We start from the raw sequence: 27,274 nt of genomic DNA on the forward strand, positions 1-27,274 counted from the left end.
AAACACTTTACTTTTTCTGACTCCGACTTGCTTGACCGCTGAGCTGACCTGGGTTTCGAACACAGACGCCTTCCCCATTTCTCTGTTCTCTGTATTCCTGTTGAGCCTGCAGGGCAGTCGGCCAGCACTTCTTAGCACTCGGTTTACCAGAGGACGAGCTCTTGAATCGCAAAAATCAGGTCTTTCTATACCTGGTTCAGTGCCTCTTACAAAGTATGCTTCTTGGGTGAATTGGTAAGAAATATTGTACTACATTTTATTTGTAGAAAAAACCTAGAATAAGAAAGGAAAAGCACAAGAGATTATTGTTTGCCTTCAAGTTGCATTTTTAAAAGAGCGTGCATATAATCTCTGAGAAATTAAATGTCTCCAAATACACAAAGATATTGTCTCATTAACTCGAAAAGGGACATTCTATTCCAGGACCTGAAGAAGGAAAAACAGCATGTTGCATGCATGAATGTTGACTTTGAGAGACAAGTGTTTGTTAAAATTTTATCATTAATGAATAAACACATATTTTTGTTTTCAGACCAAAGGTATTGTTAATTCATTTATAAAATAATGTAGTTTTGGCTGACAATCCCTGGAATCCTTTCTATAATAAAATGTTGTGATTCCAGGACATCTTAGGCGCTCTGGGGCTACTTTTGAAAGGCTGATTAATGCAAGTTTTAACTGCATATCTGCTTTTATGCATCTGTGTTAGGACTGCACATAAGAGTTATTTTGCTTTATTTTAAATACTAGGGTTCTACTGCAATAACAATAACAATAAAAAGTAAAACACTGACTATCCTGAAACTCGGCGAGGGAATGTCCCCCATGAGGTTACCAAAATTCAACTTTCTGGTTCTTGTGATGAGTATAGCTTTGATTCTGAGATGTGTCTAAAATGAGTTGCAGTTAGTGTCTCTTTATTAACTTTTAACTTTGAAATAATTCTGAATTTACAGAAACTTTGTAAATGTAGTACAAAAAACTACAGTAACCCCTCATCCTCAGGGATATGTTCCAAGACCCCCAATGGCTGCCTGTTACCGTGGATAGTACTGTGTGTATATATATGTGTATATATAATATGTATATACATAATATATGTATATGTTATATATGTAGATATATATGTATATGTGTGTATATATTATATATGTATATTATATGTGTACATGTGTATATATTATATGTGCATATATGTGCATATATATGTATATAGTATATATGTATTGTATATGTTATATATTATATGCATATATAACATATAATATATACCATATATAGTATTTATTATATATTGTATATATTATATACACATAATATATAATATATACTATACATGTAATATATCATATACACATATATGTATATATTATATATTTATATATTATGTTTATTCCTTGCATACATACTGGTAATACAGTTCAATTTATAAATTAGGCACAGTAAGAGATTAAAGCAATAAATAAGTAGAACAATTATAACAATACACTGTGAGAAGAGCTATGTGAATGCCTAATCTCTCTCTCTAAAATACCTTACACTGCACTGTACTCACCCTTTTTTGGATGATGTGAAATGTTAGGATGCCTCCTGCGGGCTGAGAGAAAGTGAGGTGCGTGGCGCAGACATTGTGAAGACATTAGGATGCTACCGAATGTCCAAAGAGCTCAAAAGGAGATCATCTGCTCCCTGTGATCCTAGATCATCCAACCAGGATGATATTGATGTTTGGGGATCGTGGATAGTTGAAAATTTTTCCAAAATCTTGGGAAAGAACAGTGTAATTAGGAGGTGTCTCTCATTTTAACTCATGAGAGGAGAGACCCTCTCATGTTGTTTTATATTGTTTTATACGCAGAAAAGGAAAGAGAAGCGAAACCAAAGGCAGGTAGCCCGGCACCTAGGAACCAGATCCGAAACCAAGGCCTGGGCCTGCCTGACCTAAGCTTGGTAGTTAAAATTTTACCCCTGACCTAGCAACTGATGTTATCTGTAGATTCCGGGCATTGTATGGAAGGACATTGTGAAACCTCCCGTTCCGTTCTGTTTCACTCTGACCACTGGTTCTTGCAGCCCATGTCAGGTACCCCCTGCTTGCTCAATCGATCACGACCCTCTCACACAGAACCCCTTAGAGTTGTGAGCCCTTAAAAGGGACAGAAGTTGAGCACCTGAAGAGCTTGGATTTTAAAGCGCTAGCCTGTGGATCATCCCTGCTGATTAAAGCCACTTCCTTCACTGTCTCAGTGTCTGAGGGGTTTTGTCCGCTACATTCCTTGGTTCCCTGACTGGGAAGTGAGGTGATTAACAAATGGTGGAGGCAGCTCCTTAGGCGGCTTTAGACTGCCCTGTGGAACATCCCTGCGAGGGACTCTAACCAGCCAGAGTGACACGGATCCTGAGAGCGCTCCCGGGTAGGCATTTGCTCCAGTGGGATGCCTCGCCAGAGCAGCGTGTGGCAGGCCCCCTTGGAGGATCAACGCAGTGGCTGAACTTCGGGAAGGAACTGGCACTTGGAGTCTGGACATCTAAAACTTGGTAAGACTAGTCTTTGGAACTTGCCCACTCCATTTGAGTGGAATCGTGGCCTGATCACCCACGGTGTGCCTTTATCAGCACTTTGGTTTTGGTTTTGACTTGGTTTGAATTGCTTGACGGGATTGGTCTTGGGTATTTACCTACTCCATTTGAGTGGAAGTGTGGCCTGATCACCCACAGCGTGCCTTTATCGGCACTTTGGTTTTGGTTTTGGTTTTGACTTTGACTTTGACTTGGTTTGAATTGCTTGACAGGATTGGTCTTGGGTATTTGCCTACTTCATTTGAGTGGAAGTGTGGCCTGATCACCCATGACGTGCCTGTACCGGCACTTTGGTTTTTGTTTTTGACTTGGCTTGGATTTCTTGATACTTTGGTTTTGGTTTTGACCTGGCTTGGATTTCTTGATTCTCTGATTTTGATATTGATTCTGGTTTGGCATAAACTGTAAATGTGTGTGTGTGTGCCCTTTTCACCCGTTCTTTGTTTTGTGGTATGCATGTGGTGTGAGTGTGGTGTTTTGTCTCGAGGAGACATGGGTCAGGCACAAAGTAAGCCCACCCCACTAGGAACTATGTTGAAAATTTTCAAGAAAGGATTTAAGGGAGATTACGGTGTAACTATGACACCAGGAAAACTTAGAACTTTGTGTGAAATAGACTGGCCAGCATTAGAGGTGGGTTGGCCATCAGAAGGAAGCCTAGACAGGTCCCTTGTTTCAAAGGCATGGCCCAAGGTATCCTGTAAGCCAAGGTACCCAGACCAGTTCCCGTACAACAGCTGGTTTTAGACCTCCTTCCCCACAACAGTAGTTAAGAGAACAGCAGCATAAGTGGCTGGCAGAGGCAAGGAAAGACCAGCAGAGAGAAAGAGAGGAAAGAGACAGAGAGAAAAAGAGGCAAAGAATGAGAGGAAAAGACAGAGAGGAAGAGGCAAAGAGACAAAGGAGGAGTCAAGAAAAGAGAGAGAGAGAGAGAGAGAGAGGCAGAAAGAGAGTAAGAGACAGAGGCAAAAGAAAAGTCAGAGAGAGAGACAGAAAGTCAAAGAGAAAAAGAAAAAGAGAAAGAGAGAAATATTCAAGTAGTTAAGAATAAAACAGTATACCCTATTCCTTTAAAAGCCAAGGTAAATTTAAAACCTGTAATTGATAATTAAAGGTATTCTCAGTAACCCTGTAACACTCTAATACCACTTTGTTGTCAGTGTAAACAAGGGCGTATCCCGAAAGCACTGAGGCCTTCCTATCAAAAATCCTTAACCCAGTAACCCGCAAATGGCCCAGATGCATTCAATTTGTAGTGGTAGCTGGTTTGCTAACAGAAAAAAGGAAAAAAAAAGGCGGGGGGGGGGGCACGGGGAGGCAGAATGTATGTAAAAAGAGTGTTATATGCTAAATTCTTGTCCTGAAATAAATTAAGTGGTTGTTTAAAGAAAGAAATGTTTGTAATAAGTCAGAAAGTTGAGACATGTCAAAGAATTGTCTGCAAAATTCGTGAAAGAAAAAATGTTATAAAAAAATTTATGCAAAAAATGTTGTATAGTTTAAAAGTAATAAGGCCTCCTGAGTACTACTGAAGAAACAGTTTATGTGTAAGGTGTGTAAGGAAAGTAAAATATACCTTTGGTAAAAGGCTTATGAGGAGGCATAAGAATGTGGATTTTTACCTACATTAAAAGGTTAAAAAAATTATTGTTTTGAAAGCTTAAGCAAGTTTTAAAGCGTTAATTATAGAGAAAATTCTGTGTGTAAACATATTAGCTAAAGTTAAAAAGGTATCATCCAGTTTTTCTATGAACTGGACATTGAAGTAAAAATGCAACAGTTTTTTCTTAAAGCACCAACCTGCTCTTTAACAAAAATTATAAAAGGTTAAAAAGAGTGTATAAAATCTTACCTTATGGTCAAATATTAAAAATTAGATAAATAGGTCTACAAGATTTTATTAAAATTAACATTAACAACACACTAATATAAAGGTAAAATTTATCTTCTCTAGTATAAAAATGATACAAAAAGCATTGTTAAATGTAAAATGGTATTTGGCTGTCTTTGGTTTAAAAACCAATAAAAACAGGTGCTAAAAAAACATTCATTTTACTAGAAGATCATAAAAGTTAAAAACTTAAAACAAATTTTGGCAACTAAGACAGCATACCAAGATGCAAATGCCTGGTTGGAATGGATCAAATATTCTATCTGCACGTTAAACAAAAGCAATTGTTATGCTTGTGCACATGGCAGGCCAGAGGCCCTGACTGTCCCCCTTCCACTAAGGTGGTCCTCCAGTCGACCAGGCGTGGGCTGCATGGTAGCTCTTTTCCAGGATTCTACAGGCTGGAGTAACAAGTCTCGCCGAGCTCTCTCTCTGCTATATCTCGAAGTCCAGCACCCTGTGGGTCAGCCCCGGAGAGTCATCCAGCCTCCGTCTCCCAACACTAAGTTCATTTTGTGTCTCTCACAACAGGGAAGACATTTAGCATTCCTTGGAGACCCGAAGGAATGCGATGAACTTGAGCATTTTCAAGAGCCTATCTATCAGTCAGCCCTTGTTCATCCCCGAGCGGATGTGTGGTGGCGTTTTGGTGGACCTTACTAGTCACTCTGCCGAATAACTGGAGTGGCACTTGTACTTTAGTCCAGTTGACTATCCCTTTCACCCTGGCATTTCATCAACCAGAGGGAGGAAAAATAAGACATCGTAAAGTGAGAGAAGCCCCTTATAGGTCTTTCGACTCTCACGTCCATTTAGAAGCAATTGGAGTCCTGCAAGGAATACCGGATCAATTGAAAGCTTGAAATCAAATAGCTGCAGGATTTAAGTCAGTATTTTAGTAAGTGACAGTTAATAAAAATGTAAATTAGATAAACTACATCTATTACAACCAACAGCAACAAGGTTTTCATGAGTTAAAGAAAAATTCAGGTCGGCCCCAGCCCTGGGACTACCTGACCTGACAAAACTCTTTACACTCTATGTGTCAAAAAGAAAAAAAAAATGGCAGTTGAAGTTTTAACCCAGATTGTAGGGCCCTGGCCAAGGCCAGTGGCCTATCTCTCAAAACAACTAGACAGGGTTTCCAAAGGCTGGCCCCCATGTCTAAGGGCCCTGGCAGCAACGGCCCTGTTAGCACAAGAAGCAGGTAAGCTAACTCTTGGGCAAAACCTAAACATAAAGTCCCCCCATGCTGTGGTGACTTTAATAAATACCAAAGGACATCATTAGCTAATGAATGCTACACTAACTGGATACCAAAGCTTGCTCCGTGAAAATCCCCACATAACCATTGAAGTTTACAACACCCTAAACCCCGCCACCTTACTCCTGGTATCAGAGAGCCCAGTTAAACATAACTGTGTAGAGGTGTTGGACTCAGTTTATTCTCCAAGACCTCCGAGACCGTCCTGAAACATCAGTAGACTGGGAGCTGTACGTGGATGGGAGCAGCCTCACCAACCCCTGCAAAGTGACTCTGAAGAAGACGACAAGCCCTGCGCCACTGGTCCACGCACGGCCGAAGCATGAGGAAACTCATTGTGGGACTCATTTTCCTTACAATTTGGACTTGTACAATGAGGGCTTCAACTGACCTTCCTCAGACTGAGGACTGTTCCCAGTATATACATCAAGTCACTGAGGTAGGACAAAAGATTGCTACAGTCCTGTTATTTTATGGTTATTATACATGTACTGGGACTCTAAAAGAAACTTGTTTGTATAATGCTATTCTATCCAAGGTATGTAGCCCAGTCTCTAAATGTTATATTTGTGGAAAAACTGTAATAGATCAATGGCCATAAGAAGCCCAAGAATTAGTGCCTACAGACCCAGTTCCTGATGAATTCCCAGCCCTAAAGAATCACCCTGATCATTTCTAGGTTCCAAAAGTCTCAATTATTGGACAATATTGCATAGCTAGAAAAAGGAAAGAATTCACTCATTCTGTAGGATGACTTAGTTGCCTAAGACAAAAACCGTATAATAGTACCACAAAAACAGTTACATGGTGGAGTTCAAACCACACAGATAAAAATCCATTCAGTCAATTTCCAAAGTTGCAGACCATTTAAGCCCACCCAGAATCCCACCGGGACTGGATGGCCCCCACTGGAATATACTGGATATGTGGACATAGAGCCTACGCTAAGCTGCCTGACCAGTGTGCAGGTAGTTGTGTTATTGGCACTATTAAACCATCTTTCTTCCTACTGCCCATAAAAACAGGCGAACTCCTGGGCTTCCCTGTCTATGCTTCCTGCAGAAAGAATAGCTATAAAAAAATTGAAAAATAATGAATAGCCCCCTAAGAGAATCATACAATATTATAGGCCTGCTACTTAGGCACAAGACGGCTCATGGGGATACCAGACCCCCATTTACATGCTCAAACCGAATCATATGGTTGCAAGCTGTTTTAGAAATCATCACTAATAAAATCGGTCAAACCTTGACTGTTCTAGTCCACCAAGAAACTTAGGTGAGGAATGCTATCTATCAAAATAGACTGGCTCTCGACTACTTGCTAACAACTGAAGGAAGGGTTCGTAGAAAATTTAACCTTACTAATTGTTGTCTACACATAGATGATCAGGGGCAAGTAGTTGAAGACATAAAGATGTAGCAAAACTGGCACGTGTGCCCATGCAAGTGTGGCATGGGTTTGATCCTAAGGCCATGTTTAGAAATTGGTTCCCAGCACTAGGAAGATTTAAAACTCTTATAAGTTGTAATGTAATAGGAACCTGCTTACTGCTCCCTTGTTTGCTGCCTGTACTCCTTCAAATGATAAAAAGCCTTATTGCTTCCTTAGTTCACCAGAATGCTTCAGCACCAGTGTACTGTATGAATCACTATCAACCTATTGCACAAGAAGACATAAATAGTGAAAATAAGAGTGAGAACTCCCACTAATAAAAAGTGAGAGTCTCAAAGGCAGGGAAATGAGAGAAGAGAGAGACCCTCTCATATTGTTTTATACTCAGAAAAGGAAAGAGAAGCGAAACTAAAGGCAGGTAGCCTGGCACCTAGGAACCAGACCCCAAACCAGGCCTGGGTCTGCCTGACCTAAGCCTGGTAGTTAAAATTTGACCCCTGACCTAGCAACTGATGTTATCTATATATTCCACACATTGCATGGAAGGACACTGTGAAACCTCCCGTTCTGTTCTGTTTCACTCTGACCACTAGTGCTCGCAGCCCCTGTCACGAACCCCCTGGCTTGCTCAATCGATCACGACACTCTCACGCGGACCCCCTTAGAGTTGTGAGCCCTTAAAAGGGACAGAAGTTGAGCACCTGAAGAGCTCAGATTTTAAGACTCTAGCCTGTGGATGCTCCCTGCTGATTCAAGCCACTCCCTTCACTACCTCAGTGTCTGAAGGGTTTTGTCCATGGCTCGTCCTGCTACAATCAAAGTGGTACTGCATAGGTTCTAATCCTTTGGTGACTATAAGGGTGACTTTAATGCTGCGTGCAATTCAAGGATTGTATTCCATAATTTTGCCCTCTACCCTTTGTGCAATTGGAAACACTTGAGCAAATGTCAGTCATGTCCACATTGCTGGTTCTGCTTCAGTTTCTTCTTCTTCACTTTCATCTTCTTCTGTAGGTGACTCAGCGAGTTCTTTCAGCTCCTCATTTGTTACCATTTCTCGGTGACCTTCATTTCTCAATGGTTCTAACATTTCTTCGTCAAGCATGTTGGCAAATCCTTCAACAACTTGTCTTGCTGTGTAAAGGATTTTCCCAAATTCTTCATCATCCTCTGGTTATTCTTTAAAATCATTCATGACTTCATTCCATAAGTTCTTCCAGCTGGTATTCAGTGTTTCTGGTTTTATTTCATTTATTACGGTTTTGATTAATGTTATTGTGTCACCAGCAGTGACTGATTTTCAGCGCTGCATGATGTCTAGATTAGGGTCTGCATCAATTGCTGGCCAAATTGATGTATGCAGCCTACACAAACTGGACGATGCCCTGGTCAAAAGGCGGGAGCAATGAGGTTGTACTTGAAGGTAAAAATACAACCCTGGGGCCGGGCGCGGTGCTTCACACCTGTAAACTCAGCATTTGGGAGGCTGAGGTAGGTAGATTGCTTTGAGCTCAGGCATTTGAGACCAGCCTGGGCAACATGGCGAAACCCCATCTCCACAAAAAAATATAAAAATTAGCCGGGCATGGTGGCATGCATCTGTGGTCCCAGCTACTAGGGAGGCTGAGGCTGGAGAATCCCTTGAACCCTGGAGGCAGAGGTTGCATTGAGCCAAGATCATGCCACTGCACTCCAGCCTGGGTGACAGAGTAAGACCCTGTCTCAAAAAAAAAAAAAAAAAAAATACAACATTGGCCTTGTCATTTGTATAGTAAACACATTCAGCATGGCCAGGTACATGGTCTGGTATTAATGAGACTTTATATTCCAACCTTCCCCGTACCAAGGCTTTGGGAGGAAGTACTGGTGGAACCCCTCCATAAACATGGTGGTTACCACCCGTGCTTGCTGGTTGTGTTGCCCGGACACAAGCAGGTAATGTTTGTTTTTTGAGCCTAAGGTTTCCTCTCTCTGTGCACCACACCTGGCTTGGCCACACGTCCTACAGCAGCACACGGCACGGGGTAAATCAGCCCTTCAGTGTTTTATGCCCTGGGGCTTCTTTGTACTTTGAAGAACATAGGTCTGGTGGGGATCTTCTTCCAGAAAACCGTGGTCTCACTGCAGTTGAAGACTTGTTTTGGATGGCATCCTTCCTCCTTTATCACCTTCAACTCTGCCGGAAATATGGCAGCAGCTTCTTCGCTGGCAAACACAGCCTCTCCAGTTTTTGTTTGTTTGTTTGTTTCACGACAAGCCCACTCCTACATCAGTGTAGCTATGCCTCCCTTGCCATGAATGGCCCAGTGTCACTCACTTCAGGGGACTCACTGCTGAAGTCTTCCCATGGGATTGTGCTTTCTGTGCTGGCGTGCCCTCGGTGGGAACACCTTTCCGCTCATGTCTGCCACCTACAAGTTCAGCGTCTTTTTCATCTTAATTAAGCGCTTATCACTCACTGCGGCCATAACGTTTGCAGTTTGAAATGTGACAGCAAAACTAGCGTGAATTTCTTTTTTATTTTTATTTATTATTTATTTATTTATTTTGAGACAGAGTCTCACTCTTGTCGCCCAGGGAGGAGTGCAGTGGCACGATCTCGGCTCACTGCAAGCTCCGCTTCGCTGGTTGAAACAATTCTCCTGCCTCAGCCTTCTGAGTGGCTGTGATTACAGGTGCCCACTACCACATCAGGCTGATTTTTTTGTATTTTTAGTAGAGATGGGGTTTCATCATGTTGGCCAGGCTGGTCTCAAACTCCAGACCTCAGGTGATCCACCTGCCTCGGCCTCCCAAAGTGCTGGGATTACAGGCGTGTGCCACCGCGCCTCGCTGGGTTTCATTTTCTACTTAGCTTAAAATACCTTCTGGACTGACAGCCTTATGGGGACATCCTTTATATTGCTTGATTTGCTAACTGACCCTATTCTCCCTCCAGGCATAGTGTTAGTTCTGCAACAAGACCTATTACCTTCCTGTTTCACACTTGGTTACCATTTTGTAACTAGTTTTTCTGCCCGGAGAGGTTTCATTCTTACCACACTGGGAATCTTAGCAATTTCAGCATACATTTTTTTCCTTTCCTTATTAAAGTGAGAACTTTCACTTTTTCACTTAAGGAAGCACTTTACGGCTTCTCTTTGGGATTTCTCTATGGCCAGCATCCTTAGTCTTGTGTTTGGGGCCAATATTGAATAAAATAAGCAAGACTTGAACAGAAGCACTGTGCTTCCTGGACAGTCAATTTATAACCCCGACAGCTACTAAGTGTCAGGATGTGTGGCACACAGTGAATTCACGGGACAGAGAAGGCGTGAGGATTCTCCATGCTTCTCAGAACAGGGCACAACTTCACTCTTATGACCTGAGATGGGCCATTTACATCCTGAGAGGGACAGAGGTGTCAGCGTTAGGATTTGCCATGCTTGTCAGACACGGTACAACTTCGCTCTTATGAACTGTTTATTTCAGGAAATTTTTATTTAATATTTTCAGATTGCAGTTGACCACAGGCACCTGGGACCACAGAAAGTGAAACCGCACAGAGCTAGGGCTGCTGTGCCCTTGATCTTTCACTCAATCCCAAGTAATACTCTGCTTCTCTCTATTTATATGCAGATAACTTTCCATGAAACCTGTTCAGAGTAATTTGCAGAAATAATGTGCCATTTCCATTAAGTACTTAACAAATGTTTCCTAAAAAATCAAAAGCACTGTCACGCATGCATAGAGTATACTCATCACTTCTCTTCTGTACTGGAAGTCATAGCCTAGCAATTAGGCAAAAGAAGGAAAAAAAGGGCAACCACATTGCAAAGGAAGAATTCAGATTGTCCTTGCTTGCAGAGGAGTTGGTATTACATATAGAAAACCCTAAAGACTCCTTCAAAAAGCTGTTAGAACTAATTAATAAGCACATTCAGTGAAGTTGCAGAACACAAAGTCAACACACAAGTATCTGTGGAGTTTCTATACATGAATAGTGACTAATCTGAAAAAGAAATCAAGAAAACAAGCCCATTTATAGTAACTCCAAAAAAAGATACTTAGGCATAAATTTAACCAAGGAAGTGAAAGATCTCTGTGCTGAAAACTATAAAATGTTGATGAAAGAAATTGAAGAGGACACAAATAAACGAAAAGATATCTTGTATTTGTGGATTGGAAGAATTAATATTGTTAAAAAGTCCATATGACCCAAAGTGATCTACAGACTCAATGCAATTCCTGTCAAAATACCAATGACATTCTTCCCAGAAATAGAAAAAAAAATCTAAAATTCCTATGGAACAAAAAAAGCCTAATAGCCAAAGCAATCTTGAGGAAAACAAAAGCCCACACTGAAATAAGAATTCAGCGGGACTTGTTTCCCAAGACAACAGGTCACATGACTCCACTGATAAGACCAGAAGAAACTAGCTAAAGCCAGCTAGAACCAAGATGGCAACAGAAATGACCTTTGGTCGTACTCACTGCTTATTATTTCTCTGCATTAGCATGTGATAGACATGCCCACCAGCACCATGGCAGTTTACAGATGCCATGGCAATGCCCGGAAGTTACCCTGTAAGAGGGAGGGGGAGAAACCCCAGTTCCAGGAGCTCCCCACACCTTTCCCTGAAAACTCATGAATAACTCACCACTTGTCTAACATATAATCAAGAAATCACACTAAGACAGCCAGCTAGCAGCAACCCTGGAACTACTCTTCCTATAGGGTTGCCTGCTCTGCCTGTGGAGTGGCTCCTTTTGTTCCTTTGTTTCCTTAATGAACTTGCTCTTGCTTTTCTCTGCCACCTCACTCTTGAGTTCTTTCCTGTGCTAAAGCAAGAACCCACTTGGCCTCCTAGGCTGAGCCCCAGTTTTGGAGATCACCCTGTGACACCACCACTTGACTTCAAAATAAACCACAAAACTCTAATAACTAAAACAGCATAGTATTGGTATAAAAACAAACACGCAGACCAAAGAAACAGAATAGAAAGCCCAGAAATAAATCCACACATCTACAATCAAGTGATTTTTGACACCAAGAACACACAGTGGGGAAAGGACCGCCTTTATAAATGGTGCTGAGGAAACTGGATAGCCACATGCAAAAGAATAAAACTGGACCCTTATCTATCACCACTTAAAAGCAACTCGAAATGGATTAAATACTTGAATGTGAGATGCTCAAACTATGAAACTACTGGATTAAATATTTGAATGTGATACCCCCAAACTATGAAAATACTAGAAGAAAACATAGGGTGAACACTTCATGACCTTGGAGTGAGCAAGGACTTTTGGATTAGTCCTCGAAAGCATAATCAACAAAAACAGTACACACAGATGATATTCCAAAAGCTAAGAAGCTCTTGCACAGCAAAAGAAACAATCAACGAAATGAAGGAAAAACTGCCTGAATGGAAGAAAATATGTGCAAATTCTACATCTGGCAAAGGTATATTATCCAGGATATATAAGGAACTCAAACAATAGCAAAAATCTAGGTAATCTGATTAAAAAACAAGACAAAAACCTTCTTAGACATGTCTCAAGAGAAGACATACAATTGGCCAACGAGTATATAAAATTGTGGTCAATATCAGTATCACTAATGATCAGGGAAATGTGAATCAAATCATGATGATATATCACCTCACACCTGTTAGAATGGCTTTTATCAAAGAGACGAAAGATAAGTGCTGGAGTGGCTGTGGTGAGAAGAGAACACTTGTCCGCTGTTGGCAAGGATGTAAAGCACTACTACCGCTACAGAAAACAGTATCGAATTTTCCCAAAAATTTTAAAAATAGAACCACCATATTATCCTGCAATCCTATTACTGGATCTATATCCAAATGATAGGAAATGATAGGAAATGTGTATGTTGAAGAAATATCTGAACTCCCATAATTATTGCAGTACTATTCACAATAGCTGAGATGTAGAGCTACGTAACTGTCCAACAGTGGATGAATGAATAAAGAAAATGGGGGTTGTATATGTGAACTCCAAAAATCCAAGGCAGGTCTCAGTTAAATTAGAAGGTAATATTTTGCAAAGGTTGAGGATGCACACCCATGACACAGCCTCAGGAGGTCCTCACAACATGTGCCCGAGGTGGTCAGAGCACAGTTTGATTTTATACATTTTAGGGAGAAATGAGACATCAGTCAACATATGTAAGATGAACATTGGTTCCACCTGAAAACAAGGGACAACTCCAAGCAAAAGCAGGAAGCCTCGAAGCAGGGGAGGGGCTTCCGGATCACAGATGGATAAGAAGCAGATGGTTGCATTCTTCTGAGTTTCTGAGTAGCCTCTCCAAAGGAGGATATCAGATATGCATTTATCTCAGTGAGCAGAGGGGTGACTTTGAATAGAACGGGAGGCAAGTTGGCCCTAGGCAGTTCCCAGCTTGACTTTTCCCTTTAGCCTCGTGACTCTGGGGCCCCAAGATTTATTTTCCTTTCATATATACACAATGAGATCCTATTTAGCCATAAAAAAAAAGAAGTCCAATCATTCGCAACATGGATGAACCTGGAGGACATTATGTTAAGTGAAATAGGCCAGGCACAGAAAGACAATTATCACAGGCTCTTACTCATACATGGAAGCTTAAAAAGTTAATTCGATGGAGGTAGCAAGTAGAACAGTGGTTACCAGAGACTGGGGCAGGGAGGAAAAAGCAGGGAATGGGGAGAGCTTGGTTAACAGATACAAAGTTACAATCACAAAGGAAGAAAGTTCTGCTGGCCTATTGCATAGTAGGGTGACTACAGTCAACAATAAGGTATTGTGTCTCTCAAAATAGCTAGAAGAGAATGTTTTGAGTCTTCCCACCATTAAGAAATGATACCGTTCGAGGTGATAGATATGCTGTGTATGCTGATCACATTATGCAATGTGTACATGTACTGAAACATCACATCCTGCACAATAAATATTTACAATTGTGTGTCAAACATAAAAACAATTTTAAAATCAGGAAATTATCATTAATACAGTAAAGACAAACTGCCTTCAAGCTACACCAATTTTTCTAATAATATCTTTTTGTAGCAATAATAAACACATACAATTAACTAGCTTTTCCTTTTCTCTACTTTCTCTTCGGGTTCAAGATCCAATTCGGGATCACGTTCTGCCTGTGGTTGTCTGTTCCTTTGATCTTCTTCAGTCTCAATCTTGATACTTTTGAAGAGTATAGGATTTCTTTCCATTTGGTTTGTTTAAACTTTCCTCATGACTGTATTCATTTGTACATTTTTTGACAGGAATATTACAGACGTGTCCTGGTATTCACAGTGCATCACTCCAGAAGGCCCATTGTTAACCTGTCCCGATTCTGGTGATATTAACATGATCATTTGGTTTAGTGAGTATCTGCCAGACTTATTTACTATAAAATTATAAATATTTGAACTTATGGATTAGTAAATAACTGGCTGATAAATACATTAAGTGATTACTGCAAATATGTTTCGGGTTGTTTAATCCTGTACAACAAATCACCCTAAAAGGCAATGGCTTAAAGCCGCTATCATGATTTACTGTCTCACACAGTTTCTGTGGATCAGAAACTCAAGGTTGGCTATCCGATGTGGTTCTGGCTTGGGGGTCTGCGGAGATTACCACTGGGTGTCAGCTGGTACTGAAGTCATAGGAAGGCTGGACAGAGCCTCCAACACTGGGATTCGCAGCAGCCTCACCAGGCTGGAAAGTGGGCATGGGCACCATTCTTGGGTCTCGGTGCTTCACCCCATGGTCCTCTCCACGGGGCTACCGAGCATCCTTACAGAAAGGCCGCAGCTTCCCTTAGAGCAAGGAGTTAAAGAGGTGGGGCTTCTGTGCCTTGGCCTGGCCTCAGAAGGCACCTACTATTACTGCCACCCATGGACACTGTGGGTCATGCTGGCCACCCAAGTCCCTGGGAGACACAAGTACATGGACACCAGGAGGCACAGGTCTTCCCAGGTCCTATGAGGGGCCGGCCTGCTGTGCAAGTCGCAAGTGGGCACTCAAGTAATCCTTTGGTGGTTCTTCCTTGTATCAGTTACTGTAATGATGGTTGTCAAATGATGACTTTATAATCTTGTCTTTCAACATTCATTCTTTGGCATTCTATACCAATGTTCATTCATTCATTCACTGACATCAACATGGACATGTGGATTTCTTTTCTTCAATGGGGTATACTCCATTATTATATTCAGGCTCCAATTGTGCCAGATTTGGCCAATAAGATCCTCTTGGAGCCGAGGCCTGTGTCCTCTGACAAATTCTCTTCATTCTATGAGGACTTTCTCACTTTCTCTTCCAGGCTCATCTCATCCTTTTCTACCCAATTCCCAGTCTTCTTTCCAAGGAATCTTCTACCCAGCCCTCTTTCCAAGGAGCTCTGATTCTTTTTGTGAAGATTGGCATTTAGAAGTTGAAAGCTAGATGCTGTATGGCCCATTGCTACTGAGCCACCTGACTTCTAGCTCCTCCTAGCAGATAGGGCAGTGAATATATATGTATATTATATATATTACATATATTATATATATAAATGTATTAGGGTTCTATAGAGGGACAGAACTAATAGGATAGATACATATAAAGGGGAGTTTATTAAGTAGTAACTCACATGATCACAAGGTCCAACAATAGGCCGTCTGCAAGCTGAGGAGCAGGGGACACAGTCCGAGTTCCAAAACTGAAGAACTTGGAGTCTGATGTCCAAGGGCAGGAAGCGTCCAGCATGGGAGAAAGATGTAGGCTGGGAGGCTAGGTCAGTCCCTCTTTTCACATCTTTCTGCCTGCTTGATATTCTAATCAAGCTGGCATCTGATTAGATTGTGCCCACCCAGATTAAGGTGGGCCTTTGCCTTTCCCAGTCCACTGACTCAAATGTTAACCTCCTTGGCCACGCCCTCACAGACACACCCAGGATCAATACTTTGCATCCTTCAAGTTGACCCCTGGTATTAACCATCACTATATATATATACACATATATATGTAATTATTTATATTAATATATACTTTTATTACATCTAATTTTGTATGTAACCTATATTATTAAATATATTTATATTTATATATTATGTATAATATGTTATATTTATATTAATATACTACATAAGATATATATAAACAGGCATTTGTGTGTGTATGTGTTTATATATGAAAGATGGATATGTGTGTGTATCAAGAGTTCATACTTATTTCTTCATTTCCAGACCATGACTGCAGTTTGTTCCAGCCATCCCTTCCCCGTAGCTTGATCTCTTTTCTCTTGAAGGCTCCGATTATCCTCAAGTTTATTTACTTCTTTACTCCAGCCTCCATATCTAACCAAGCCCTCAGAATGGTGAGTCCTCTGCAGGCCTCAGGTCTGCTGGCTCCAGACACAGAAGTCCCTCTCAGCCCCAGCTCACCATACACAGTCAGCTCCAGCCAGGTCTGGCCTGGCCTCCCCTCTGTGCTGGCCATGCCTTCCCAGCCACACCACCCAACTGGTGGTTTGCAGACAAGGTGTGGATGCTGCACCAGACTTTATCACCTCTGTCTTTGCTCTTCTGCAGGCTCAACATCTCCTTTCCAGCTTCATCAGAATGAGGGAGTGCCCCAGGCATGGCTTCCTTCCACTGTCCCTTCTGCATGGCTGCACCTGACCAGCTGAGCCCAGTGTTACCCCTCAGCCCTCCCTCGCTGGCTCCAGCATCTGTGTGACCTGCGGTGGTGCTCCCTGCACTGGGGAACTGTGTCTGCTCTCCTACCTTTGTCTTGAGCAGATCCGTCGGTGGTGTTTAAATTGTGTGGGTTTTATCAGAACTCCAACTTGTGGCTTAATTGATAATCTCAAAAATGCTTTTGTTTTCTGCTTATTAATGTTATTATTTCCTTCCACTTTTTACAGGTTTGTAATTTTTTCAATTATTGGAAGTGGTACTCAGAGCATTCATTCTAACCCGTTTATTTTTCTAAGAGATCCTTTCAATGCTATAATTTTCCTTTCAAGCTCAGTTTTTATAGGTTTTATAATGTTAACATTTTAATGGTTTTATATGGTGACAAAACTCATATTAACATTTTTTATTCTTTTAACATTTTCAATTCGAAAGGTATTATAATTTTCATTTTGATATGACAATTAAGTCAAATATGCCAGTCACATTTTTCCTATTAGCCTAAAGACTAGTGATTTTTACCTGCTTATCATATCATTCACTGAATTAGAGAAAAAACAATCCTAAGAAATACAGTTGTCAATTTTTATCGTTATGACGTGATAAAAGACATGCCATGTTTTTGAAAACCCTAAATTAAAAGATCTAGCGACGGGTCTCATCACTAACTTCACGTCGGAACTCATGAGCGTGAAGGACATTCCCAGGCACAGACCCTCTGCCGTGTGGCCCGATAGTCCCTCTAATTTCCACTGGAGACAATGTTATGCTAAGGTGCATGTTACTGTGGTTTGCTGCCCACATTTCCATTAGCTTACCTGAAAGAAATGCTAAATTTCAATTCGAATTTAACGACTAAAAGATATTTTATTTTTTTCAGGTAAGTTGACAGATACCCTGCATGCTTAACTGGACATTCAAAACTGCTAATTTATTTGGTTAAGTATTTGCATTTCATTTTACGTTAGAGAAGAATTTCTGTTTTGTCTAAAAACATCTTTACTCTGTCTTCATATTTGAAGGGTTTTTTCTGGGATTAGAATCTAAGTAGGTAGTGGGTTCCCTGGTTTTCCTGTAGCACTTTAAAGCCGTATCCGCTTCGCCTTCTGGTTCCCGTGTCTGTTGGGAAGGCAGCTCACAGTCGCACTGGGCTTCCTGGAGATGCCAGCCTCATTTTGCACAGGGGCTTTCTATTAGGACGTGCTGAGGTGAGGTTTCCTTTGCCTTTATGCTTCTTATGGATTGCTGGCCTTCCTGAGCCTGCGCCCTGCTAGTGTTAGTTCTGAAAAAATCTGATGAGTTATTTCTTCCAACACTGTTTCGGTCCCTCAGTCTCTCCTCCTCTCCTGGAATTTCATGTGTGTGTCTGTGGACTTCTCACCATGGGGTGAGTCCCTTTTGCTTTCTTCTGTTTTTGCAGTTTTCTTCTCTGTGCTTGGGTCTGGATATTAGATTCTGGCTCGCCAATCCTTCCCTCTCATGTTCAGTCTGGAATTAAATCGTTTGCGTTAGAATTCTCCGGAGGGACAGAACTAGCAGGGTAGATGTAAATGTGAAAGAGAGTTTATTAAGGAGAAGTGACTCACACGATCACAAGGAGAAGCCCCACGATAGCCGTCTGCGCGTTGAGGTGTGAGGAAGCCAGTGGTGGATCAGTCTGAGTCCCAAAGCCTCAAAAGTAGGGAAGCCCCTTCTGTGGCCTTCAGTCTGTGGCCAAAGGCCCAGGAGCCCCTGGCAGGTCACCAGTGTAAGTCCCAGAGTCCAAAAGCTGAAGAACGTGGAGTCTGATGTTGGAGGGCAGGAAGCATCCAGCATGGGAGAAAGATGAGACCGGAGGGCTCAGCCAGTCATCTCCTCCCACCTTCTTCTGCCTGTTTTATATCCTAGCCGCACTGGCAGCCGATTAGATGGTGCCCACCCAGACTGGGGGTGGGTCTGCCTCTCCCCGTGCCCTGACTCAAATGTTCATCCCCTTCGGCAACACCCTCACAGACACACCAGGAACAACGCTTTACCAGCTAGCTAGGTGTCCTTCAGTCCAATCAAGTTGACACTCAATATTACCCGTCACACCTTTACACCGAATTCTTTATTTTTATTACACAATTCTCAGATCTTCAAACTCCTTTTAGTTCCTAAAATTTCTATCTTGTCATCTATTTTCAAAAGTTTAATTCAGCTATTTTAAAGTTGATTTCTGACAACGCCTGTATCTAGGTCTGTTTCTTTTGTCTTTTTATTTTATTGCACTTGGTTCTGTCTCCTGTCAGCCTTGGTATATATATATTTTTTCTTTCAATTGAATGTTAAGCTTTGCTAAGAAAATTAAGACTCAGGCAGTGACTTTCTCCTAAGAACCTTCCTTTCCTCCTGGCAGGAGTTAGTGCAGAGCCAGGCCACCTCCATTCCAGCAAATGCCAGAGTGATTTGAGGTCAGATTTCATTCTTTGAGAGTCACTTCCCCTGCTGCCTGCTCTGAGGCTTGGGGCACAGCCCGGGACAGGGGGTTGCACCCCGTCTTGGTCCCCACAGCAAGACTGCGCTGCGTCCTGCTCACCTGTACCACGGCCCCGCTGACACCCGCTCACCTCCGCCACGGCCCCGCTGACACCTTCTGCTTCACTTCAGGGGTCCTTGCCTGGAGCCTGGAAGGAATCGGAAAATGCCTTGAGGACAAAAGTGCTCTGAAAGTCACAGGGACTCCCGTGTGGCCTCACTTCCCTGGGGCATCCGTCCCTCGAGTCCTGGCTGCTTGGCAGCTCTGAGCACCTGTTGTTTTTCCCCAGGTCTGTGGGTAGAAAGCTCAGTTCTGGCTCCACATTGCTGGTCGATGAGCGGATCCGCTGATCAGAGAGGCAGAGAGCAGAAGGTGCGTCTCCGAATTCCTCCCTTCTCCCCAGGGCGTGTACCCTGCAAAACATCTCCTGATGTTGGTTTCTTTCCCATGCTTTCACAACACAGTGTGTTGTGTTCTATAAGCTGTGCTAGTATTAAATGGCTTTGAGGCCTCAGGGAACTGCACCACAGCCCAGTGCAAAGGCTTTAACTCAGGGCCCAAGGGTGGGTTTTAGGGGGCTCATCAGTGAATTTCTAAGACGATAGGTAAAGATTTACATCATTTACTGCTTTGCACTTTTCCATAGTTTTTTTCCAATCATCTGATTTACACCTGCAGCATCTATTGACTGGTTTCTGGCCATGTTCCAGAAGCTTCGGTAGGCTCCAGGGCTGCGACGATCAATAGAAGTGTGGCCTGGCCCTTGTGGGGCATGAAGCCTGGTGAATTACTCACACAAAATCACTGCCTCCTCTATTATACAGATTGCAGACATCTCATTACCCAGGCAATAAAAAGGGGTCATACGTTTGTGTATTAACCTATATAGGTTAAATATTCTTGATAAGAAATTAATGAATGAACTCTTGACTGATAGTGACTATATTCTTAACTGCATGAGAATATGTTGGGAAGATATCCAGCAGGCAACAGAATACTCAAATATGCACCTGAATTTTTAGAATGGACTTCAAATAGAAATAAACCATGAATACATTTGGGCTGGACTCTTCATCAAGTCCCCAAAGCTTGTTTTCTTCTTTTTTTTCCTTTTTTTTTTTTGAGATGGAGTCTCACTTTGTTGCCCAGGCTGGAGTGCAGTGGCACAATCTCGGCTCACTGCAAGCTCTGCCTCCCGGGTTCACACCATTCTCCTGCCTCAGCCTCCCAAGTAGCTGGTATTACAGGCACCCACTACCACACCAAGCTAATCTTTTGTACTTTTAGTAGAGACAGGGTTTCACCATGTTAGCCAGGATGGTCTCAATCTCCTGACCTCGTGATCCACCCACCTCGGCCTCCCGAAGTGCTGGAATACAGGCGCGAGCCACCACACCCGGCCAAAGCTTGTTTTCTTAGTTGAGAAATGTACAGAGACTCTGAGTTGAGAATTAGTTTCTGAGTACAAAGTTACTTAGACTTCCATAGGCTTAAGAAGGATGAATAGAAATGTTTCAGCAATATTATATGATTCTCCCCAACTTGAGCTGTAATAAAAATAGAAGATTATCCTTTCATTGGATTATTTCCTTGTCTTGTTAAGTACATTAAAAATGTGTAAGTATATGAATTTTGAGATGTTTGAGTTTCAGATTTTTTCTTATTGAATATTATATGTATTTCAGACTTTGTTTTTGGCCCAGACGCTTACTGATGGGAAAGTGCTTTCGTAGAAAACCCCACTGCATCCGAGGCACAGGGAGGTTCCTTTGCTTCATAAGTTAATCAGGCAGCCATTCATGAATCCCTTTAATTAATTATTTATTCAACAACATTTGCTAACCTCAGGATACCCTTCAGGCTCTGTGCGGCCACGTTCCGGCCTGACAGCTCCCTGGCCTTCAGCTCTGCCCGTCCTCACTCTGGCCTCTGTCTCCCCAGACAAGTGGGCCAGGCACCATTTCACCTCCAACACACGCCTCCTTCCAGCCCCTTCCTTCCAGAGCTGCCAGGCGGGCCCTGGGGCATCCCACTCTGCGCTCCGGTGTTTTCACCACCGGCCATCGACCGCACCCTCAAAAGGCCTCCATTTCCTTCCTGATTCTGCTTGAGTCTAAGGTGCATGACTAATCATTCTCTTGCAAACATTAACTGCCTGCTGCACTTTGCCTCTGCCGTCCTTATCTAGGAGGACTGTAGCCTTGGTTAAGCTCAACCATCCATCATCTCCATCATCTTCGCAAGCACCTGAACCCTGTGAGAGGGAAAGAAAAGCTTTGCTGACCTGGCTCAGTTTCCACTTAGGATCACATTGCAAACAAGCACTCAGACCCTCCTGCTGCTCTGACTGTCAGAGGCACTGGAACCAGGGTAACCCCGTCTTGAGTAGGGGATGGGTAAAATGAGGCTGAATCCTACAGGGCTGCATTCCCAGGTGGTTAGGCATGCTAATTTACGGGATGAGATAAGAGGTCAGCACAAGATAAGGTCATAAAGACCTTGCTGATAAAACCGGTTACAGTAAAGCAGCTGGTCGAATACCATCAAAACCAAGGTGGCCACAAGAGTGACCTCTGGTCGTCCTCACTGCTACACTCCCACCAGCACCATGACAGTTTTCAAATGCCATGGCAACGTCAGGAAGTTACCTTATATGGTCTAAAAAGGGGAGGCATGAATAATCCGCTCCTTATTTAGCATATCATCAAGAAATAACTATAAAAATGGCCAATCAACAGCCCTCAGGGCTGCTCTGTCTTTATTTCTCTACTTTAATAAACTTGCTTTCACTTTATGGACTGGCCCTGATTTCTTTCTTGTGAGAGATCCAACAACCCTCTCTTGGCGTCTGGATTTGGACCCGTTTCCTGCAACACACCCTACCTGTTTGAGTCTCCAGCCTCAAAAACTACTACCCTCCCTCCCTGCTTTCCTTCCTCCCTCCCTCCCTTCCTTCCTTTCTTCCTTCCTTCCTTCTTTCCATCCTTCCTTTCTTCCTTCCTTCCTTCTTACCATCCTTCCTTCCTTCCTTCTTCCTTCCTTTCTTCCTTTCTTCCTTACTTCTTACCATCCTTCCTTCCTTCCTTCTTTCCTTCCTTCCTTCCTTCCTTCCTTCCTTCCTTCTTTCCTTCCTTACTTCTTTCCTTCCTTCCTTTCTTCCTTCCTTCCTTCCTTCTTACCATCCTTTCTTCCTTCCTTCCTTCTTTCCTTCCGTCCTTCTTTCCTTCCTCCCTCCTTCCTTCCCTCCTCTTTCTTCTCCTCCTCTCTCTCTCCCACTCCCTCTATCTTCCCCGACTCCCGTTTAATCTGCTGCAGATCTTTCTCCCTAAATAAAATACAAATTAGGAACAATTGCATGGGGCTTTCCTCACCTGTCGCCGAATCTGCCTCCTCATCTGTTTCTCGCTGGACATTCCCCGCTCCCCTTCTTCTTGAGGAATCCTCCCCAGTGACTATGGAACGCACCACATTTCCCTTTTCCTGCAATGATCCCCTTTTCTCCCTGTTCGGCATTTTTATACAATACTAGATTACTCTCAGTCCCTTGTGGATATAGCCTATTACCTCCTGTATTGAAAAGAATAAACCATCTCTTCCTTTCATCCTCGGGAGGCATCACCCCGTTTCCCTATCAGAATCAGGGTTTTGGAAGACCAGGCCCCGACTGTTACCTCCACCTGTTCTTTATCTCACATTCTGTCTGTCATCTGTTCCAGCTAAGCATTTATCTCGCTGCCCCACGAGGAAGCTCATCTAGGCCTTAAATAAAACCCCTGTTACCGGATATTAAAATCCTCACAGCAGAGTCCTCCACATACAAGGCCAATGCTAAGTGATTATGAAGCAGAATAATTAATGAAAAATAAGTAAGGCCTTTGTCCTTTGTGGGAGGCCCAGTTGGAAACTCATCTTCAGAAAATTACAACCCTAATTATTTTTCCTGTAACATTCAAGAAAGGGCCCAATGTCCACTTAGTAGTAACCCAGACAGAAGTAAAAATCTCGATTCAGTTCTGTGGATCTTAAACCCCGAGCTGTGGCTCCCTGTTCCTCCTTGAAGATAAAAACGTGCCCTTTGAGTCTTCAGAAAGGAGCAGTTGAGAGAAGGTGACCTGTCAGGGTTCTCCAGAGAAATGAAACAGGTGGGATGGGCTCAAATATGCAGCTCCATCAGTAAGGAGGTGGCTTGCGAGGAATTCGCTCATGAGATGGACACGTCCACTGTCCTCATGTGGGTCAGCAGGCTCCAGACCCAGGAGGAGCAGATGTTTCAGCCATGGTCCGAAGGCAGGAGAGAGCCAGTTTCTTAGCTCCAAGTCAGCCAACCAGAAGGAATTCCCTCTTATTCTGAGGGAGGGTCTGCCTTTTCATTCTCTTCGGGTTCCAACTGAAGAGAATGGACGAGGGTCACTGACCCTGGGGACAGCGATCTGTTTGACCCATTCTACCCGTTAATCTCATCCACAAACACCCTCCCAGAAACACCCCCAATGACGTTTTGTCAAACATCTGTGCATCTGGTGGCTCAGCCAGGGGGGTACAGAATCCATACTCCACGCAGCCTCAACATCTGCCCGCACAAGACGGCTCCAGAGGACAGTGAGCTGTTCCCTTATTCAGTCAGCTCAGCAGCTTTTTAACACTGACGTCAGATTCTCAATGGGAAAAAAAGGAAAATAGATCCTAAGAGGCTAATCTGTAAATTTTTTTGATTCAGCAATACCACATATAAGAATTTACCATAAATGATTAAAATAATAGTGCAACTTTATTAAAAACATATTCAAGGATGCTCATTATAGCCTTATTAATAACAGCAAAAATATTGGAAACATCATCTACCTATAGAGAAAGGGATTAAGTAAAATGTTTATGCAGATGTAACCAAGAATGAGGTAAATTTACATTTATACATATGAGACAAGGTCTATAATACATGAAGAGAAAACAATACAGGTGTGAACTGTGCATATTAAATGGTATCTTTTCTGAACAAGTGAAATGTGTGTAGAAGTGAGGTGTGTTCTCAGACAGGCTTGTGAGGGCCATTCATTCACATCTGTTTCCAGCTTGACAGTGAGGTAATGTAACATTGGGAGCTTGATATGGCCATGATCAGAATATTTACACACGAGAAATTGTCAAACAGTAAAAATTGGAACTTTAGAAAAAAAAAAAAACAGAGGAACTTGATAAGATCCCAAAACATACGCTGTATATGTATACATGTTTGCCTTTCTGTATCATAAAATGTCAATTATGGTTATCTTAGAAGTAGATGTAACTATGAAAAGTACTTTTATTTCACTTTAATAAAATTTGTAATTTTATTTTTTAAAGAAATAATATCTATATTATCAATATGGTTTTATATATTATCAATACCCTAAAATATATACACTGTGAGGGCCTATGTATACAATATATTTATTGTCAATACTATTTATGTATTTTTTCTTCAAAAAGGCATATACCCTACTTATATTTAACTGAACGCTACTGCAAATTTCAAAAACTGATCTAGTCCATGGAATTGTTTCACCAGGAAATACTACTTACAATTCCCTGTGAAGTTTTATGTAAAATACAGATTTTTACTTCAATTATTTTCCTTTAATTTTTATTAAAATATCATTATTTGGTAAGTTATTATAAGGGATATCTATATATAGTATATGAAACACATTTTAAGCTTGTAACAAATTATGATGTTTTTGCATGGAGAGTGTTTGAATATCAAGTGGATTTTTTTTCAAAAATGAAGATTTTGGAGCCTGCCAGGGACACTTCAAACTGCTGATCTGCAGAGACTGCACTCAGTGTCTACATCTGTTCATCTCCTGCGACTCTCTGGAGGCTACGTGACCCCGAAATCCATCCAACTGAATAAATATGTGTGAGACTCTTGTAGACAAAATATCGTATTAATTATCACAGAAGTAAAATAGTCCCCCAACCTCAACGTGGATGGAAAATACTTCCATGGTATTGACCCACCGATGCCTGTGGCCCTGTGGGTGGTGACTGAGGCCTGTGGGTGGTGACTGAAGCCTGTGGGTGGTGACTGAGGCCTGTGGCCCTGTGGGTGGTGACTGAGGCCTGTGGGTGGTGACTGAAGCCTGTGGGTGGTGACTGAGGCCTGGGGCCCTGTGGGAGGTCACTGAGGCCTGTGGGTGGTGACTGAGGCCTGTGGGAGGTCACTGCCACTGTCCCCACCTCACTACTAAAGGGACTGAGAGACAGGAGTGAGGGGGTGGCTCCAGGCCCCCTGTCACCAGTCCCCTTGGTGTGCCCAATCCAGGCCAGGGACTTCAAACACTGTATTGAGAGGTTCAAGAGAGGTAAGTCCTGCCCCTCATCCTTTTTTTGTTAACAATGATGATATTTATTTTTCTTTTAAGTGCCCTGTTTGATAAAAATAAAATGATACTGATTTTAATTTACTATCATAAAATGTCTGTCCAAAGCACACCAAATGCAAGTGCTCAGTGATTTTGCTCTCCCATAAAACCCTCATGCGAGCGGCTTCTTCTCCACTTGAAACCCTTTAATTCTCATCAGCATTTTCCAGCAGGATCTCACCGTTTTGTGAGATAAGAATTTGAACTTTCTTTAAGTTCTAGGGTACATGTGCATAACGTGCAGGTTTGTTACATATGTATACTTGTGCCATGTTGCTGTGCTGCACCCATCAACTCGTCAGCACCCATCAACTCATCATTTACATCAGGTATAACTCCCAATGCAATCCCTCCCCCCTCCCCCCTCCCCATGATAGGCCCCGGTGTGTGATGTTCCCCTTTCTGAGTCCAAGTGATCTCATTGTTCAGTTCCCACCTATGAGTGAGAACATGCAGTGTTTGGTTTTCTGTTCTTGTGATAGTTTGCTAAGAATGATGGTTTCCAGCTGCATCCATGTCCCTACAAAGGACACAAACTCTTAAAGTATAATAATAATAAAAAAAGAAAAAAGAAAAAAAAAAAAAGAGTAGTAACAAGTAGTGTCCATAGTAGTAACTATACTGGTATGAAAGTCAAAAAACTTAAAGCTCCATTTCTTCAGGACTTGTAAGACTTCTAAGGAGAATAATTATAGAGTAAGTTATCATATAACTAATTGATATTTTAACTAATGTAAATAAATAGGTTTTTAAATACCAATATATTTGCTCTTGTTCACATTATTCACAGGATATTTATAACTTTCATTAGTATATTAAATTTCCAGAAAGTTCTGTTTAATCATGTTATTTTATTTTTGTCATCCATATTAAACGAATAAATTTGTGTCGTCTTCAAAAAAAAAAAAAAAAGAATTTGAACTTTCCCATGCTTTACTCCTCTCTACCCACCTTCCTCTTACCTTGCAACTCCAATCAGCTATTTGTTTTGTTTTGTTTTTATTTTTACATAGTTAAGGTTGGTGACACAATCCGATGAGTCTTTAATGCTTTCTCCATATGTTAATTTCAAATCACAACTTGAAACCAGCGTTGACCACCCTCTGGTTAATTCTGTAACGGCTTCTGTTCCTGGGGGTTGCTGGCATCATCACAGTCCCCGCTCTGATTCATGCCACGATCAGCCACTGAGGGGCTTCCATCTCCAGCAGCAGCCATGATGGAATCTGGGCATTATTTTGCAACAATGACTCTTCCATAAGTTTTCTTCCCTGGAATGTATTGTTACTGTGAAACTAGGCCTCATAAAATTTAGAAACTAGGCCTCATAAAATTTAGAAACTAGGCCTCATATAGAAAAAATTAACACCAGGTGGCTCTGGATAGGGTCCCACCCTGCCTCGATAGGGTCCCACCCTGATAGGGTCCCACCCTGCCGATTCCGGGAAACAACCTCATGAGGTCCCACCCTGCCAATTCCGGGGGTCCCACCCTGCCTCGAAGTTCCCGGAATCAGCAACTCCAAGAAAAAACCTCATAAGGTCCTGCTCTAACCAATTAGAACAAGACACCTTGCTC

At 42.2% G+C, this 27,274-nt stretch overlaps 1 long non-coding RNA gene across 1 annotated transcript; it reads right to left on the reverse strand.

Annotated features, from left to right (window-relative positions):
* Positions 1 to 26,981, reverse strand: LOC126933471 (uncharacterized). The gene is made up of 3 exons (XR_007718612.1): positions 26,659 to 26,981; positions 1,556 to 1,764; positions 1 to 273 (listed from the first exon to the last, which is right to left on the reverse strand). It is a non-coding gene; the product is annotated as an uncharacterized LOC126933471 (long non-coding RNA).
* Between the last annotated feature and the right edge of the window lie 293 nt (positions 26,982 to 27,274).

The sequence above is a fragment of the Macaca thibetana genome, chromosome 13 (genome assembly GCF_024542745.1).
Source record: "Macaca thibetana thibetana isolate TM-01 chromosome 13, ASM2454274v1, whole genome shotgun sequence".
Taxonomy (NCBI): Eukaryota; Metazoa; Chordata; class Mammalia; order Primates; family Cercopithecidae; genus Macaca; species Macaca thibetana.